This window comes from Varroa jacobsoni, unplaced genomic scaffold (assembly GCF_002532875.2).
Source record: "Varroa jacobsoni isolate VJ856 unplaced genomic scaffold, vjacob_1.0 scaffold_1467, whole genome shotgun sequence".
NCBI classification, from domain to species: domain Eukaryota; kingdom Metazoa; phylum Arthropoda; class Arachnida; order Mesostigmata; family Varroidae; genus Varroa; species Varroa jacobsoni.
Window position 1 is genome coordinate 12130 of NW_019214369.1, and position 17549 is coordinate 29678.

Below are 17549 nucleotides of genomic sequence, written 5' to 3' on the forward strand. Positions count from 1 at the left end.
CGACTCTCGTTTACATGCAGTTTGCAAAGCAGAAGCATTTACCTCTGATGGTTACAGAAAGCTACAATGACGCCTGCACACTCGTTAACATACGTGTAGACATATGGTATGCTTTGATGTCTACGAAACCGAACTGGGTGAAACCCAAGGCCAAACATGTCCCGCTGTCTTCGCAGACATCCAGCTCGAGTAATTCCACCACTGTATGTCTATAACACTCCCTGCGACGTAGCCTTACCATTTCTACACGCGTGATCCTTTCAGGCAGAGGGGTCGTCATCAAGTAGTCTTTGTACGTCTCCAACTGTCACCGCGTAAGGGTTGCGATATCCTAATTTGTTGCCAGATTATACTGATAGATTCCAAGACATGAGCAAAGCATTACGTCAACATAAGGCAACAAAAAACCTTATTGTATACATGTTTATAAACTCGATCAAAAAATCTGAAGGTCTTCATTTTACATTAGTGCGATATATATATGCACACACACCTACCAATAATTTTTCTTAATTTCGTATGCTTTCTTTCAAAGACTGCAGTCAGATAAAAATAGACATTTCAATGCAAAATTCTATCTAATATAACCACAATTGCAGCTTTAATTCTGGTGCCAAACCACTCGCAGATTGGTATCAAACGTTCCGTTTGCAATCCTACGAGCGTTTGCTTAACAGCAACAGTGAACAGGTCGATGTAAATGATTTAACAATCATCCAAGAACATGCTAGCATTGCTAGCCTTTTACTGCGGTAATTACTGCGCTAATTAGCTTGTATAAGCCAGGGCATTGTCTTATTGAAAATGCGTATGATTTGCCCTCAGACACTTGTAACATCAGCAGAGAAACGTACCATATTATATGGATATTCATGCCATATTCAGGATATTAACTTTGACCTAAAATGTGCTTCTATACACAATATACACACACGTTAGATCATAATTTTTGCTATTATTTTTTGCATCGAGCATTGTCAGAAAAATCGAACACGATCTGCTGCTTCACTTTTGCGACAATCGTATAGCAGACAACATCGGTCAAATCTCTTATTGTCAGAGACCGGGTAATTGGCTTACATGACGTATAGCGTGTACTTCAAACTTCCGTAAACAATCCGTAATACAATGCGATCATTCACGTCAGATTTTTTCACTACGCCTTCCTCGAAACAAATGGATCCGAAGTGTATGGCAATGATTAACTTTGAAGTTTGCAGTCTTCTTCCTCTGTCATGGGTTTTCCGTTGTGCTGCTGCTTTTTCTCTAACCGTATTTGCGAGCCTAAAACATGCAAATCCCTCGCAAAGCCACCACATAATGACATGTTTTTGATCAAACTCTGGCTTTCGCTTTGATGAGTTCATTGTTTCGCTTTAAAAATAATTGACTTCCTCCTGCTACCGAAAATAGCTAATGAACGCGCGCCGGATACAATGGACGGCCAAAATTTGCTTGAATTCAAATGCTTCACCTTCACTTTACGTGAAGACGAGGCTCAAATGATTAAAATTTGCTTAAAGTTATATGAAAACAACCGTTGCCAGAGGAAAGAAAAACTTTGTCAAACATTATTCAGTTATGCGGCCGAGATGAGGTGGTGGCGGCTATTTATTTTCGCGAAATTACCAACTGAAGACATGTCATTGGTCAATCTAGCTTCACGAGGTGAAGTTATATGGGTCAAAGACCATGTGGGTTACCATTAGTTTCGGACATACGAGCCAGCCATTCAGAAACACAGAAAAAATGTATCTCCCTCTAGAAAGGGCTGTGATTACCGTCAGAACAGGCGACACTTTGTACTACATATGAAAATGTGCTGCTTGCCTACTACAGGCTTATATGAATCTCACTGGGTCGTATAAGGCCGGTTTTTGGATGGCCATCCATGAGTTACGTTATGTTATAGAAGAAACTGTAAAATTATGCGCTCTAAAGTGAGCCTGACCAGGTACGCAAATAAAGTTTGCAAAATCTTGTTCAATATCAATGACATGTAACACGTTATTGACAATGCTTTACCCTTGCTAGGCACATATGCGCATTCCTATTGAGTTCTACTGTGAAGTTACTTAGGTCTTCCAACTTCCCAAAAATTTGCATCCGGCTTCATGCATGTTTGAAATGTAGTAATCCATATAAATATTGTATCCGATTCTAACCCATATAGCCCTCAGGGCAATAATGTAAATAATGTCATGACTTTCACTAAAAGTAAGTTTTCTAAACGAAAGTTGCTTTCAGTTTGTTTTTGAAAATGTAACTTCGGAACAGGGAAACTGTGATGCAAAACTGCTTATCATTCAACAAAAGTTCGGTTAAATGCAAAGAATGCTTGGTTGTCTCATATAAAGCAGCCTTTGGAAATCCAGTCAAAAAAAACCCAGTTACACGAACTGCACGAAGTTTCTGACTCGCGCGCATTTTAAAAATTCTGCTAGAATTAAAATTTCAGCCTTCTTTGTCTAACAAAAAATAGAGTGACCCGTATAGTTCTACTTTTTCCCATATATATATATATATATATATATATATATATGTATATATGTCTGTATCGGCGGCGAAAAAATGTCCAGCTAGGGCCTATGCGAATGAGGTCAGACGGACAGAATATTTTATCGGAAAATCGACAAAGACAATATGCGAACTTCCGGCTTATGACTGAAGCCTAGGCGAAGTATGCGTTAGTTTATTACTAATCGCTAATTCAATCAGAATTTGAGTCAGGATTGCCCATGGACGTTCTAGGGCTATATGTTATAAATTTCGACCTTTTCGCCTCTTGCTAGCCGTCATGTTTATCTGAGTAGGACATGTGTGTGTCATCTTACCGATGATGAAGCGAAGCTCCTAGCGTTTAAAGTTTTTAATGTTTTGCTAGACTTTTCGTTGTTCCGCCAGGGTGTCATTCTATTGCTGTCTCGTGTTAGTCAAAACAGTACCTGGACTGTATTAAATCAGCAAATCTCAAAGTAAACCTCATAAAAATACAAAACGCCAGTGTTTGCTACATGGTGAGCATCTTCATTCAGCATGTAACCAACCTGAAATGCAAGGGTGTATCTTCGACGCCATCTAACGGCTATATAAAAGGTTTCCAAGTTAAAATACTGCTAGTGTGGATGTTTCTGAAATGGTCACTTTTAAATTTTTAACTGAAAGTAATAGTCTCGAAATCCACTGTCTATAATGACCAGGCTATCTGCATATAGTGACATTCGTATGACTAACTGCACGTTAAAAGGATGCTTTGTTAGAGAAATGAGTAAGCACTAGCGCATTTAGTATCTCCTGATAGTCAACTGCTGGAGTGGAATGACCATTATCCTTTCAACGAACGTACTAAGATGGGTTAAATTAGGAGTACCCTTAAACTAGAATGCGCTTCACTAACGTCCGTCCGTTATTGATCGCGGGAGATTTGAATTTGGCCACGTCGGCTCATTGGTGGCGATGCGCTTTGACAGGGAAACGTTTCGGAAGAGGTGAGACAATCAGCTTCCCGGCTATTTAGTTTCGTTCGAACAATACGCTAACGTTGTTTAATTTCTGCTTCAGCAGAACATGGGTTGTTGTCTTTAGCTAATTGTTTAGTTAAGAATAGCGATGATAAGCGTTAAATATAGCTTGCAATTGGGTCCTGAATGGAGCACATACGATATAAGACGTCCTTTCACGCTCACCGCAATAACCGGTTAGACGCAGCTAATTATAGTATTTTGATCTCTATGTAACATAAACGAGAGCTCACTACGAAACGAACTGCACGAAATGAATCAGCCTGTATTTGGATCGACTCCGGCGCATTGTTCTCGATAATGAAGGAAATCAATCCGAGCGCAAGTACCTCATGGACCCCGTAAAACCTTATTAGCCGAAAATTGCGAGACACTCCTGGCTGAGATTGGAACAGGACAAAACTTTAATCAACGAATAAACGTATAAACTATTCGAATACTGCTAAACCTAACACTATGCCAACTGTGGCAATGGGGCAAAAGGCTCGGTATGTGCGCTTGCTTCATCAGCCTCTGATTTTTTTCGTAATTTTGTGACCTGTGACGGCGGGTGATTTCACGGATCATGGAACAATTTTATATACACGAAGGAAGAAAGCGTGCTTTGCAAGCTTGTTGCTTCATCTATGCATGAATTCTGCAATTACCTAATAATAAACAGGCTGAAGTAGTACAAACTTAGTGCCAGTGAGAATTTCTTGTTAATGGAAATAAAGAGGCTGACAAACTGGATGCAGTTAATAGTATCAACTTCATGCTCGTGTCAGAGAACCTTATTGATGGTAATAATAATAATAATGTAGATGGTAATGCTGACGGAGTATCCGATTGATTTTTTCAACTACGTGGTCTGGACGTGTGGCGTTTACTACGTTTACCCAATCGAGCTTGTTTTTGCGGCCCGAATTCAATGTTTGGTTAGTCAATGCCAGGATATGCTCGAATACAAAAAAGCTCGATATCGGTGAGCAACAGGTCGTAAACTCTTGCAAGGTTTATGACTGGATTCCCTATGACCTGGCAGTATTATAACTTCTATGATATGCTGGTCCACGTTGACGGTAAATGGTCACTGGCGTCGTAGGGCAACCTCAAAAGAAAGCGAGAAACAATTACTTACATGTGTCTATTTGTGATTGGAAACCGTGTGCACTACTTGCATACTCTATAAATTAAAATAGAAATAACACAAAAAGTGACACAATAGTCGTTCGAGTTTCACGAACGGAATAGAGACGCACTTATGTCAAAGTGAAATTTGTTTCTGCAAGAACACGGAAACGATGACAAAGGTATATGAGTTTTCAATGTCGCTTTCAAGGCTATGCATAGGACTATTTACGATGAGCATAACGTGGATCAGCGCAAACTAAAATATTTTTTATGCGATTGTCTGGCCATAGATACAGACCTGTCGTGTTCCAAAACATAAACGTCTCGCCCACATTGTCGTGATCGCAAGAGGGAAACAAAAAAAAGACGAGAGGGGGGAATGAAAGTTCAATCCACGCAGTGTGCTATGGTAATGCAGAGCACGCACCACACCCAGTAAAAGTAAAGTGCGATATATAAAAAACAAGAAAAAAACTACGTTTATCGTCGCTTCTTCCAGATACATTGTCGAGTTCCTCTGCTCCTGCGCTATACTCCCCTCATGTATTTCCCTAATAGGCACCATTTTAATACTTTTTCTATGTATATATAACAAGTTTGTATGAGAAGGCGAAGAGATCGTTCGGAATAAGGCCTGCTGCTTCGGATCTATGAATAAAGGTGTTTGGCTGATTCAACCGTTCTGTGTCCGAGCATGACATAACGAGCGTCGCAACCAAGAAACCTATAAGTCTCAGCGCTTATCTTCTTTTCACGATTTTCCTTCTACGGCCACTTCGATTCCTTTCCGACCCAGGACCAAGCTCAGCAATGTTCGTAGGGAAAATTCGGACATCATCTTGTTCATATTACCATAGGTAGATATTGGATGGCGCGAAATGAGTTTGTTAGTATCGAATGTTCCGCGTCTGTCTGTCTGTTGTATTCTACTATGGAGCGGTTCATGATATACACACAATAGGTATAAGTTACTCACGATATTCCGGCAACGAAGCGTATCGTCGCGCAAGTTTTCATTCGAGGGGAACCCGATCATCGGTGTTGCGTGATGTTCCAACAACACGTACGTGGTGGATATCCCAAATAAGTGCAACGGCACCTTCTGCCGCTCAATGCATTTTTTTTTATTTTGGTTTCGCCGCGCTGTTTGGCTGTATGACCGAGAGTTACGTGTACCGAAGACGGTCAGATTCGTATGGTCGTGCACTGTGTGAGCAAACGAGTAGCACTTATCTCACGACCGGCGTGCATGGTAATTTCGATGTATCGGTGGCACACCGTAGTCGTCTGTGGGCAGGGACGATTCTACGCGTAAAAAACAACGTTGGTTAGGGCTGCCTCGATGAGATAGGAAGCGCAGAGGTTTCAATGAATCTTGATCTACGTTTGTATAATTGTTACGTTTGTAGTATTCGAAAAGTATAAATTGTTGTATTTTACATACAGAATTTCTTATATGGACACTAAAGTGTCTGTTTATGACGTCTATTTGTCTGTGGGTTTGTTGCGTTGAGATATATAAAATACTATGCCATTAATGGTATATATGTATCTAGAGGTTAATATTAGGTTCAGACTTGGAAGAAATCTGTTCTCACTTCTTTTATCACACGTTGACTATTTGCTGCAGTTTTGAATTGACTATTATGACTTTTCCCACATAGGTATACAATCGAAGGTATCCCTGCCATCATTATTTTTAAGTGGAGCTTACATCTGCAACAAATAATAACTGTACAGCCATTGTTAATCTACTCGTAAAGAGTTTTGCATGTTGTACTTATTCAGAGCAGTCCAAGTGTTGCTGGTTACTGACGATTATATATATATATATTTGTGTGTCTGTCAAAATAACAAATATACTGCTCAAACGTATTGTCACTAATCAGCTTACACTAAAAAACATAACAAATAGAACGTTTAAATTAGATGGTACCGAACGCCGTCAAAATATAGTAGATATTACAAATTCATATATATTTGTATAAAATCAAGTTGAAAAACATATCCAATGGGAACGTTCAGTTGACGCCGTTCATAACAGATAAAACAGATTTAGCTCTTCCATATGAAGATGTGTTACGTGAGAGACGGTTTCTATTGGGTATCCGTAGACAAGGTGAGGCAAATTTGACGGTAGCGCTTGACAAGAAGCTGCAATTCTATTGAGCATAGCAAACTGCTTAGCAGATCATGTTGTGTTCAAGTCGAGTTGTCCGAATCATTTATTTATGTATGATATTTATTTACACGAATCGTGCACAGTAAGTGAATGGATAGATAAATTTATTCGTCTTATTGTAAGGACGTGGAGGCAAATTTACCTGGGGTCGGTACGTACCAGTAGCAGCTTATGTGGAAAATATGCAACAATAACGACCACACCCCTCGTCGGTTCAGATCTATTTGCCTTGGTTTCCTTCTCCTGCCGGGCAAAATCGCAAATCACATTAAGTCAGGCGTCCAATTCAACACTCAGATTATTCCTGCAGGCCAAACTCGACCGAGAGCAAAGCTGTGGCTTTCCTGACACAATGCCATTTTTCCGGTAGCAGTTTCGCTTGCTAGAAATGCAGCCCTCAAAGCTGTAGCGCTCTGCGATATCTCTCAATGAAACACTGAAATCCGTCGAGAAACAGACAATGACTTTCTACGGAAACATACTAAGAAAGAGTGCGTTTGAAAAGTCTGATAGACTTCGTATCCTTTAGCGATAGCAGAATTTTGTCACCACAGACCAAATCGGTGACAGATAAGTGGTACACACCAACTAAGTGAAAGGAGAAAAGCGACAAGCTTATTATATTGGGCCCCTTTCGAGCGTGCATCATCAACGGTTGATTACATTGAACATATGTATCTCGAAGGCTTAATCCTTGACGGCTTGAATTTAAAGCCGACGAGCGGTAGGTTGAGGCGTTCGAAAAGGGAAGTTAGCTTTTGGCAGGCCTCGACTTCTCGTTTGACGCAGCTTGTTAAACTCTCCTATGAACATAAATCCCGGTATCTTTAACAAAGCGGACCTAAGGTAGTTTTGGAGCTAGATCGTTAGCTAGGTATCTCGCAGAGCCCTGACATTGAAATTCATGTAGATGTGCCGCTCCACTCGTAGCTGGAAGTTGAACCTATCCAAACCGGTCCCTGGCGTACAGTTGGCAATAATTCCGCTAATAGAAAGTGTGTGTTAGCGGAGTTATTAAACAGACGTTTAAGGCGGTGAAGTTTATAAGCTCGAAAAACGCACAAGGCTGAAAGTTCACTCAGTAACTCTGTGATAATATCTAGCAGAATTATCGATATTTTGCATATTGTATCAGCATAGACATACATTGCGTGATCGAGAAAATGTCGACGATTTTTAAGCCAAAACTAAAACAAATATTTTTTATTTTAAAGTCTTATCACTGGGCTGATTGTGCGCTATTTTGGTCGATGACCTTCTGCCCTTTGTCGCATAGCACCATAATTCTCTGCTGAATCCATGTAGTTCATGGGCAAAAAATTGTGACAAGTAATTTTTGCATCCTCTATTGTAACTAAATAAACATTTTAAATGAACCATTAAGGGAGCTCTTCAGAGACTAAAACTGATAACTGTCTAATTGTGCAAGCTCCGGGACGTACGGTCGATGCGTTAGAACTTCTCTATTTAAGTTCTCGCTGGGTAGTCAAGACCTGGCCTCGTTACGGTGAAATGGACAGTCTTTTCTGTTTACTAATTTCGATCAATTTTTCTAATGGCCTGTTGTGATCTTACGAGTCGCTGGCAGTAGATGTCCGAATCAATCATTCTGTAAAGCAGCAGAAAGTCCTAACGCACGGTCCCTTTCCAGTCTCACCAAACACATAGCATCACCTTTTTTGGCGCTGGTCTAGGCCTTGCTACAGATTTTAGGGTACATTTTTTACCCTTTTTCTTGAGTATTATTGTTGTATGTGACCCATTTTCTCTCAGCTATGATCAATCGCTTCGCATGTGGTTTCATTTTGTTGACTTCCTATAGGATTTTGTCAATGGAAATACGACTGCGTCAAATCCACAAATAGAGCTTTTCTCTGTGGCCAGCTTCCTGCTAAACTTTGGCAATAATTTCATGAATTTTTTTGTGATTACGTATCCTTTAAACCAGAACCGTTTATTTTTATCATGCATCTCAATAATAAATAGTGCAATTTATGCCTCTGGGCAGAATTTGTCGCAATAAAGTTGCAAACTTCGACGGGAATTTCACAGCGTTCTATTTATCGTTTGAAAAAGCATTTAGACCTATATATCACTGTTAAATCTTAGCTTCCGAATATCACATCAACTTGACGCGACCAATAGCACGTAAGATACCTGAGCCTGAAGCCATCTATATGGGAAAAAGTGTATATATATACATATAAATTTATCACCTTAATTTAAACATATTTATTGTGGGATGCAAACAATAACCGCTCAAAATAATCTTGGAAATTTTGCCACAACGTTATAGAGAAGTGGCTTATTATAAAAAAAATATATATATTTGAACACATATTGAAAAACTAAGCATACGTTTAAATCAAGTGAGCACTCTTGTTTTATATACAGAATCTAAGTACTCAATATATAATACTCAATATCAGTGTTCGAACTGCACGAACTCTAGGCATTATTTACTACATCTTTCACACTGACTGCTGAGGGATATATCAGTTGAAAAGGCTTATTTTTATTGCTGATTTTTAGGCTATTTGGAGTGATCCCTATTCAAGGATGATCCAGTTCTTTCATGCGGGCACATTAGGTTCTAATGATACATTTTAACACCTCGGCAGTGCTCGTATGGCCTTTGATGTGAAGTTGAACTACGCTTTAATTAAACAGGAAACGAAATTCGTATTCAGTGTTACGTAGCCGTTTACCTGAATAACCGGTAAGCAAGATCATGCCTACGCACATGCGGTAAAGTCAACTATATACGGTTACTTTACACGAACGTGTTGTTTTAGCATGCAATAGGACAGAATTGATCCAGAGCTTCCCTGCGAAGGCGGCTCCTTAGGGTAACCTTACATATATGTAGCTCATAATCACTAAATTTGTTAAGCATTATTTTGGTAAAATCACTATTTTGTAAAGCGATATAACAAGCTAAACCACACGCTTGTTACAACAACTGCATTATTGAGAATAAATTACATAAAACTGTACGGCGAACGGGAATTAAGTAAGTCAAATGATACCCACTTCTGTGTAACTCCCCTATCGATATATATTTCCCCCATATTCTGAAGTTCGTAATTGTTTCATATACTTAGTAGTCTACTATTAACGCTGCAGAAGTCCAAGACTGAGGCAGTCCTCAAGCTGACTTTAATAAAACTTGCAATGTGACGCCTGCTGCCATACACAACTGGTTATCTTGAAATATCTTGCGGTTGGCTCTTGGCCTGGGCACGTACCTAAAGCTTGCCCTTCATTGAATAAACACCTTCATCGACACACGCGTGGCCGTGCACCTTTTAAAGGAGCATGAAATGAATCACAAGTTAAAATCCTCTGTGTGTGACTTTTGCCTAGACAAAGACTACCTTTTAAGCATGGGCTAAGTTCCAGCAGCGAATACGAGTTGGCATAGATATATACACGCGATTTATTGCACTGTGTCACTTAAAGCGCGTCTTAAATCGGAAGGAATTAACAATTGACTCCTCGACCTTTCTGGCTCACATTTTACTAACGAATATAAACACGTACGCACGTATCATTCTACAGCTAATAACAGGTTACAGCCTTACTAGAGAAAAATACTAATATAAATCATGGCTAATTTGGTGGCAGCGCTGAGATGGCTGGCGATGTAGCCGAAATAGCGAAAGAATTTCTCAAAGAGTTAACTGACTGGGATTTACCACCGTTAGTATTCGACAAGAAAAAGTCCAAGCGATGGGTTAAGTAGCGCGAGCTTCTAGTGAAAGAACGGGGGTGGTCACTGGATTAGGTCGTGAAGTGGGCCGTCAAACATTAACAAAAAGTGGCCCGGGTTTGGTCCGATTTCAAAATCGGTGCAAATAGGACGTGGGAGGGTTAAGGTGAGGCTTAAGGATGCTTTTCCTTTTAGACAAGCTTGTCCACGCTCAAACTTTCTTCTTGAGATGTGCAGCGAATTCATGAATGCTCGGTGATTCCTGTTAGAGGAGCTAGGTGTGGAAGTATATAGTATGAAGCTCCAGTTTGCAGCATCGCAAAACGCCGCGAACAGCACCTTTCGCTAGTTTTCTCACCGCAGCGAGGCAGACTTTCTATGTGAGTTAATTCGGACATTTCGTGAGTATGAGCCGAACGAGTCTGCCGGTTTCAGGTAGTAGCAACCTAATGCGCGGAGACGACGACAACGACGGGTGTGGCTCGGTCCCTAAGCAAAACCACTAGATTGATTACCTCGAACCGTTAGAACGATGCAGCGTACCGACTGACGAGCTATAAGGTGGGCAGCAATATCGCTATTGTGCGAGAACAAAACAGGACAGTTCGGGAAAGCATCTTCTGTCGCTTTAGCCTAAAGAAACTACGACCCGTACATCCATGGGCGACCCAAACCTGGTGCTTTCTATCGTCAGGGTCATTTAGAGCACGAAAGTGTTTGCCGTTTGGTGGTACACTGCTTTTCGGACCGAGGAATCTGGGCTAGGATCCTCGTGTGCGTACATGGGTATGACGTGTCAGCTCGTGGGAGCTGACTGCAGAAGTACATCCCTTACTTCTCCATTGATAAACGATTTGCGATTACGTCGCTGAACGAAAGTAAGCATAGGCTGTAAAGGACGAAATGGACAGCCGAGATCAATGCGAGTACTACAGGGACAACAGGATGCACGTCAGGATGTCAAGAGATTTCGAGGAAGGCATGATGCTGCGGGCTCATATGAGACACCTTCGATTACGTCGAAAACCAGACGCGGGCGAGCGGCTGTGAAGTGGTTGATCCTCTTCGCCAGCGACAAGCTGAGCCAATCTGCTTCAAGATATACGAATATAGAAGTGTTAGGGGTTGTTGTGATGCGCAGGATGTGCCATTCCCTACCTAATCCTAAATTCTCCCCCTACCCCTTTCATTTTTAGTTTTTTCTTTTGCTTACCTCTGCTGTTACCTTTGTGTGTCGTAGATGTAGCTGATCAACCACTGCACCTAGGAACTGAAATAGTACTTATGAGGCGACTACTGAACCGCGAATCTTAGTCCCCACTCAGTTGTCTCTGGTTAAAATCTCTATTGAGCAGATTCAGACCAAATTTTTCGGCTTTTCCGGCTCACCCAACGCTCGCATACTGCGACTGCATAGCAAGCTCTTAGCTGCTTTAGTCGTTAGTTATCTGCTTCGTGCTGCCATGAATGGGGGTACTCGGGCCTCATCTTCTCATTAGCTGTTGCCTCGACGCCGGATGGCTCTTAGTCGTAGCGTGGAGGAGATCTTCGGATAGGCCGCATGAATCAGGACGTCTGGGCCCCGGCCCAAGCAAGCTGGTTCGTTTGAAGAAAAAGAAGAAGACTAAGAAGGATCTGCGAGAGAGGTGTCGCTGAATCGGGAAGACCGAAGGGTAGAAAAAGTAAATCAAATAATCTGCGAAAAACGCTTTCGCCCACTGCTCTCTCGACGTCTCCTCAGCGGCTCCAGTTGGTATCGTCCAGACTACTGGCGAATTGTTTGAAAGCAGGAAGCATTATACTTAGTGAAGGTGCTGGGATCCGGCCGTCTGAAGCAATGCTTAACGGCAGCACAGGGCGTAAAACTCCAAACATTTATTTTCGGCTCAATCCGAAAAAGACGTTGGCTGCCGTGTCAGCAAAAAGAGCACTCTCATAGTTAGTTACTTTCAACAAAAATAAATGCATCAATAGAAGTGCTTAAATTTAGACACAGCAAAGCGTTTGTGGAGAGCTGCGTGTTCACACTAAACATAAAACCTATAGGAAAAGCTCGTTTCAACCTTTGACATCGTCGTAAGTTTACGAGCAGTGTATTCGATGTTTTTGGTACACAAATCGAAGAAAGAGATTGACAGAGTACGATATACGTTGTTTATATATGTTCTGCTATGAACCAATTGACATAAGAAGACGGTAATTTTTTATGTGCGAAGTATCTGGTGATAAATTCAGGGTAGCCGCCTCATTAATCAGATTAGTGCTAGCATCTTGTATATATTCGCACTTCACAGGCTTATAGAATAATACCTATTTGCAACATTTATGTTCTGAGTAAGCGCGGTATCTTCCTCGCAATAAGATGATTCACGTATCGATTTATTGCCATGAATATTTTGAAAACATTTTTTCAAAATGGGTTTCAGCTTCGGTAATAGTTTTCGTTTTTTCTATCGATCAAGAATAAATGAATTTTTCACTAGATTCTGTAGTCATCACTAGATCTTTATAGCATCAGCATTTTACATAGCATCATTTTATAATTGTATCTAAAAAAACGAGAGGTTTCAGAGAGAGGTTTTCTATCCTTCAGATATGCTTGCAGTTGAATTTTTGTTTTGAATATTTTGAAAAAGTAAACATAACGGTGCCTAAACCCTTCTTGCACTCTCACGCTCGAACTGTAAAATGGGTAACTTGTAAATAGATAATCTTGGGCTAAATCTTCTGGTTTACCAATAGTTTAACAAATCTTATCAATCTCTCTTATCAACTATTTCGTTTACCAATGGTAACGACAGCATTTTTTACAGTAGTGTTTATATACAGTATATACACAATAGAGCTCAGAATAGAATAGATGCCTTTTGGAAACTTCCGAAAGGTTTTCTACACGAATCGCGGAAAGGGGCCAGAAGTTTTCAGTGTGTGACGCCTTCGGAAGCATATTTAAAGTCGAAAGTATAAAGCATCGAAGCATTAAAATTTGTTGCATTTGGTTGGCCGGTCAAATCGAACACCGAATAAGCGGCTAATATGTTATACAGTATCCTAATCTGTGGACGGACTATCTACGAATATCAGTCCCTGCACACTGGTATTTTTATATATTGCGTATACTATGACACTCTCCAGGACCTTGCCAGCCAGCCAGCCACAGGGTGCTGCCACAGGGTGCTGCCACAGGGTCACCTATTAGAGGTGCATACAGTTGAAGCTTTTAGTCCATAAGATAACTGTCCTAAAGATTTCTGGTTTATCTCCTTCATCAAGCGATCTTCGAACAACAAGAAAGGAATGCAGACTGACAGCCCGAACATTTTTTATCAGAATAGACGGCATTACACTCGCTTCTAATTGCAGATCCTCCGGGCGTTGCCGGACGCTAAGTGGACAGCTAGCGACATCGTGTACAAGAGTATTCAGCTGAAAAGGCCTCCCTGGAGTCGCAAGTCGATTCCTATCGTTTAATTGCCATATGGAATTGATTATCGAAAATCTCTTTGAAGTGTTTCATCATGATTTCGGTCTTTATTCTACCATCTGTGGTGGATGTCGGCTCAATGTATTGCGCTTAATGAGTACTTGCCTGCAATAGTCGCTGAGGACACTAATTTTTTTTTTCTCTCAGTCTGTTCCTTCACAACACACTGCCTTAGCAACTTTCTTCTGGAGAAAGAAAAAGCACCCTTGTTCTTGGCCTTTGCAAGGACTTGAATCGTCTTGTTATCTCTCCAGATATATGTAGAAACATACAGAGTATCGTTTTCAGCGGCGTGACTCTCCTCATTAGACTCCGTATATATCCTACTAGCCCATTATACACGTCGCGCAGTTAACGGGGAACGAGAGCCCGTTTGCTTAGTTTTGCATTGACTTCATTGTGGTGAAATCATCCTCCTTGTAATCTGGGACTCGGAATGAGTACTATTAAGATTGAACTATACAATCAATTGATCGGATTCTAGAGGATTAGGTTAAACCCTTACTTCTCGGATTACGTCACTGTTACACGCCACAACAACCAATGTGGCAGCGGTATAGCAAATCGGCCTTCTGTGCAAGACTATCAGATATTCTTTTTGGACGTTGCTTCAGCTGTTCCAAATCTTTGGAAAATTTCTTAACCTATTTTTGGTCGATTGAGACTGTATTTCTATTACACTAGTGCATTGCTAAGTTCTTACAGCTCCTTCGTTTATTTCTTTATCCGATTTAGGGGCTGCGGGTTGGTCCTGTTAGCGAAAAGTAAACAAACATTAACCGCATCGTTCTACAAGGAGAAGGTAGTAGCAGACAACCAGGCCAGTTGAAAGTGGTCGTCTTAAGCTCCGCACAAGAAAGGCCTTTTTGTAGAATAATCATGTTTCGATCTAGTAAGAATCTATTTTTCTAACTGCTTTGAAGCCACCTCCATCACCTGATTCACCGGAGCTTGCATTACTCCGTGATTTCATGATTAATGCTATGCCTACTTTCTGCTTCTTTAAATACAGGCGAAACAATATCAATCACTTTGTCTTTTAAAATGGAGTAGGGGTTCATACAAGTACATTGGAGGGTTCGCGTGGCGATAGTATCCGTTATCCGAACAGAATCGAGCACGTGGTCATGATATGGACTTAGTATAGCCTATTCCGCTTACAAAGTCATACTAATTGCTAGAGTTCTGCTAGCCCACTGTCACGAAATGCGCCGCAGTAGAAAAATCCATCAGTATTTTCCTTCTACAGATTATCGTCTGCTACGTTGTCGTCGTCTGTACCTAAAATGTCAACATCGAGCCTAGCATCATACCTATGAACACCTTACTCACTGAAAGTAGGTTGTATAGAGCTTCAGCTGTTACGCTCTTTATATCATTTGAGCTTTGATGATAAGCCATATGGGTGACGGTGTTTCAGTTGTCATTCTTCTATAAACATACAAAAAACTGCTCCATATGAATGAAATCCAAGTGAGAAAATTCAATGCAACCATATAGCTTGCCTTTACTCAACGAAATGTATTGCTTGGTGTAAAGTTCAGTTTTTGTTCATTTTATTAACAAATTTAGAAGCTTTTTGTCCATCTATATTACGTTCGTGAATATTCTTTGGTCTCTTCTTGAAAGGTAGGACATGCCTCATGAATGCCCACACTGCCGAAGCCAATAAATCTATTTTTCTCTAAAATTCTTGTTCGGTGTGTATCCTTAACGCACTGACTACCTTTTCTGATGTGATTCGTAAGCAAATGAATGAATCCAAACTGTTATTGGTAAACGGAAGAGCCGCGTGTGCTGCAAATAGCTGGGCAACGCTGGGATTTGACGAACACTATTATATTTACGGCTAAAAATTTTACCCTACAAGCCTTATCCTAGAGAACAATACTCATCGTGGGAAGCTATTTGAAAAAATAGGTTTAGCTGGGTGACCAGCTGTGGAAATTTTCGGCTACCCACGATGTAACGGTTTATAAGGAGGCTTATCGACAACCAATCTCTATAATCGATTACCGTAATGAAGCTCTAATTCTTGCCCCCGTTTACTTGATGTTGTGGCAATCAAACGAATCGTAACGCAAATATTTCATGCGATACTTCATTGAAAAATACGAACCCCAACAGACCTCAATGGTTCACAAGATAATGGGATTGTTAAAATTGTATTAGTAAGTACAAGGTGGACATGTTAAAAATTTCAATCAATAACCTATGTAAATTTTTTTTTATGTATAACATATGTAAGTGTACATTGCGGTTACTGTGTAGTATTTTAGTCGAATAATGTAGGCACGGTTTTACTGTTTAGTGAGCGATCGTGACTTGACAAGCACTACAGCCAAATAGCTCTCCCTTATTTGACTATAAAACCCTTATCTAGGCTATTGGAGCTTAAGGTTAGATCGCTATGGCAAAGTACAGTTTACAGGTACGCTGTTTAACTAAATAAATAAATAAATTAATTAATTAATTGTAATGAGTACCTTATTTGAGTATGCACAGTACTCAAAATATTTCTGAAATCGACATTGTGAAGACGTGGTGCTGAAAGTAGTAATGAGTAATGATGTTTTCGGCAAAAATGCGGCACGTATCACTTTTAGATCAATCACTTGGAACCGTATCTGCCAAAGTTTCAACTCCAACAGCCTCGATTCTTTTATTACAAGCGTATCTATGCATGACCCTCGGAAGACTCCGTAGTCTCGATCTTAAACGTATAACCTTGACCTTTTACAGATATCAGGAGTGATGCTACATTTGTATTCCGGATGGATCACGGCGCCGAATCCTCCCAAATCTGAACACTGACGCTTATGGGCCAAAATAAGCTACCCCGTCAGGACAGAACAATTACGTTAACATGGACTAAAGACAAATGACACATTGCTGAAAAGTAGCATTTTATCCTACGCGGTACTTCGATTGCGGGCTGTGATGTTGATTGCGATGAGTTTATTGTCTTGAAGATGCTCTGCGAAGACGCTACTGTTTTTCCACTGCCGTTATATACTACCAGCCACATAATGAACACTCTTCCTAATTACGCCTAAATAATTGTACTCGACCACCGTTACTAAATAGATTTATTTAAATAATGGCTTACGTCGGCTGCGAATTTTTTTTCCATGCGTTAGCTTTCCATGTGTTACTGACACACTATGAGCTCATCTATAAGGGTCACTTCAACAGTGTTGTAGAAACCTGCCTGATATTCACCTTCGGCCTCGTTTAAGTACTGCTGTCGTATCTAATTTTTTTAGGATAGTTATTTTATGTAGAGATTACATCTATTCGTAGGTCAAACCGTAACCACACATCATGACAAAGACCTCATTTCGACAGAGCTCGTTTCTTTTTCTTTTGCATACGCTGTTTTTGCCTTCTTGTGTATATGTATATATATATATATATATATATATATATATGGTGAAAACTCAAATGTGATTTTTATAGACAAATCGTTTACGCTCAGCAATGACTTCAAATATACATATTCGATAATTTATTACTGCTATATCTGAATGATATATT

At 40.4% G+C, this 17549-nt stretch overlaps 1 long non-coding RNA gene across 1 annotated transcript; it reads left to right on the forward strand.

The window, feature by feature from the left end:
* Positions 1–15356: 15356 nt before the first annotated feature.
* On the forward strand, positions 15357–17120 carry LOC111270352 (uncharacterized). Its single transcript, XR_002686267.2, has 2 exons — positions 15357–15641; positions 16755–17120. It is a non-coding gene; the product is annotated as an uncharacterized LOC111270352 (long non-coding RNA).
* Positions 17121–17549: the final 429 nt, after the last annotated feature.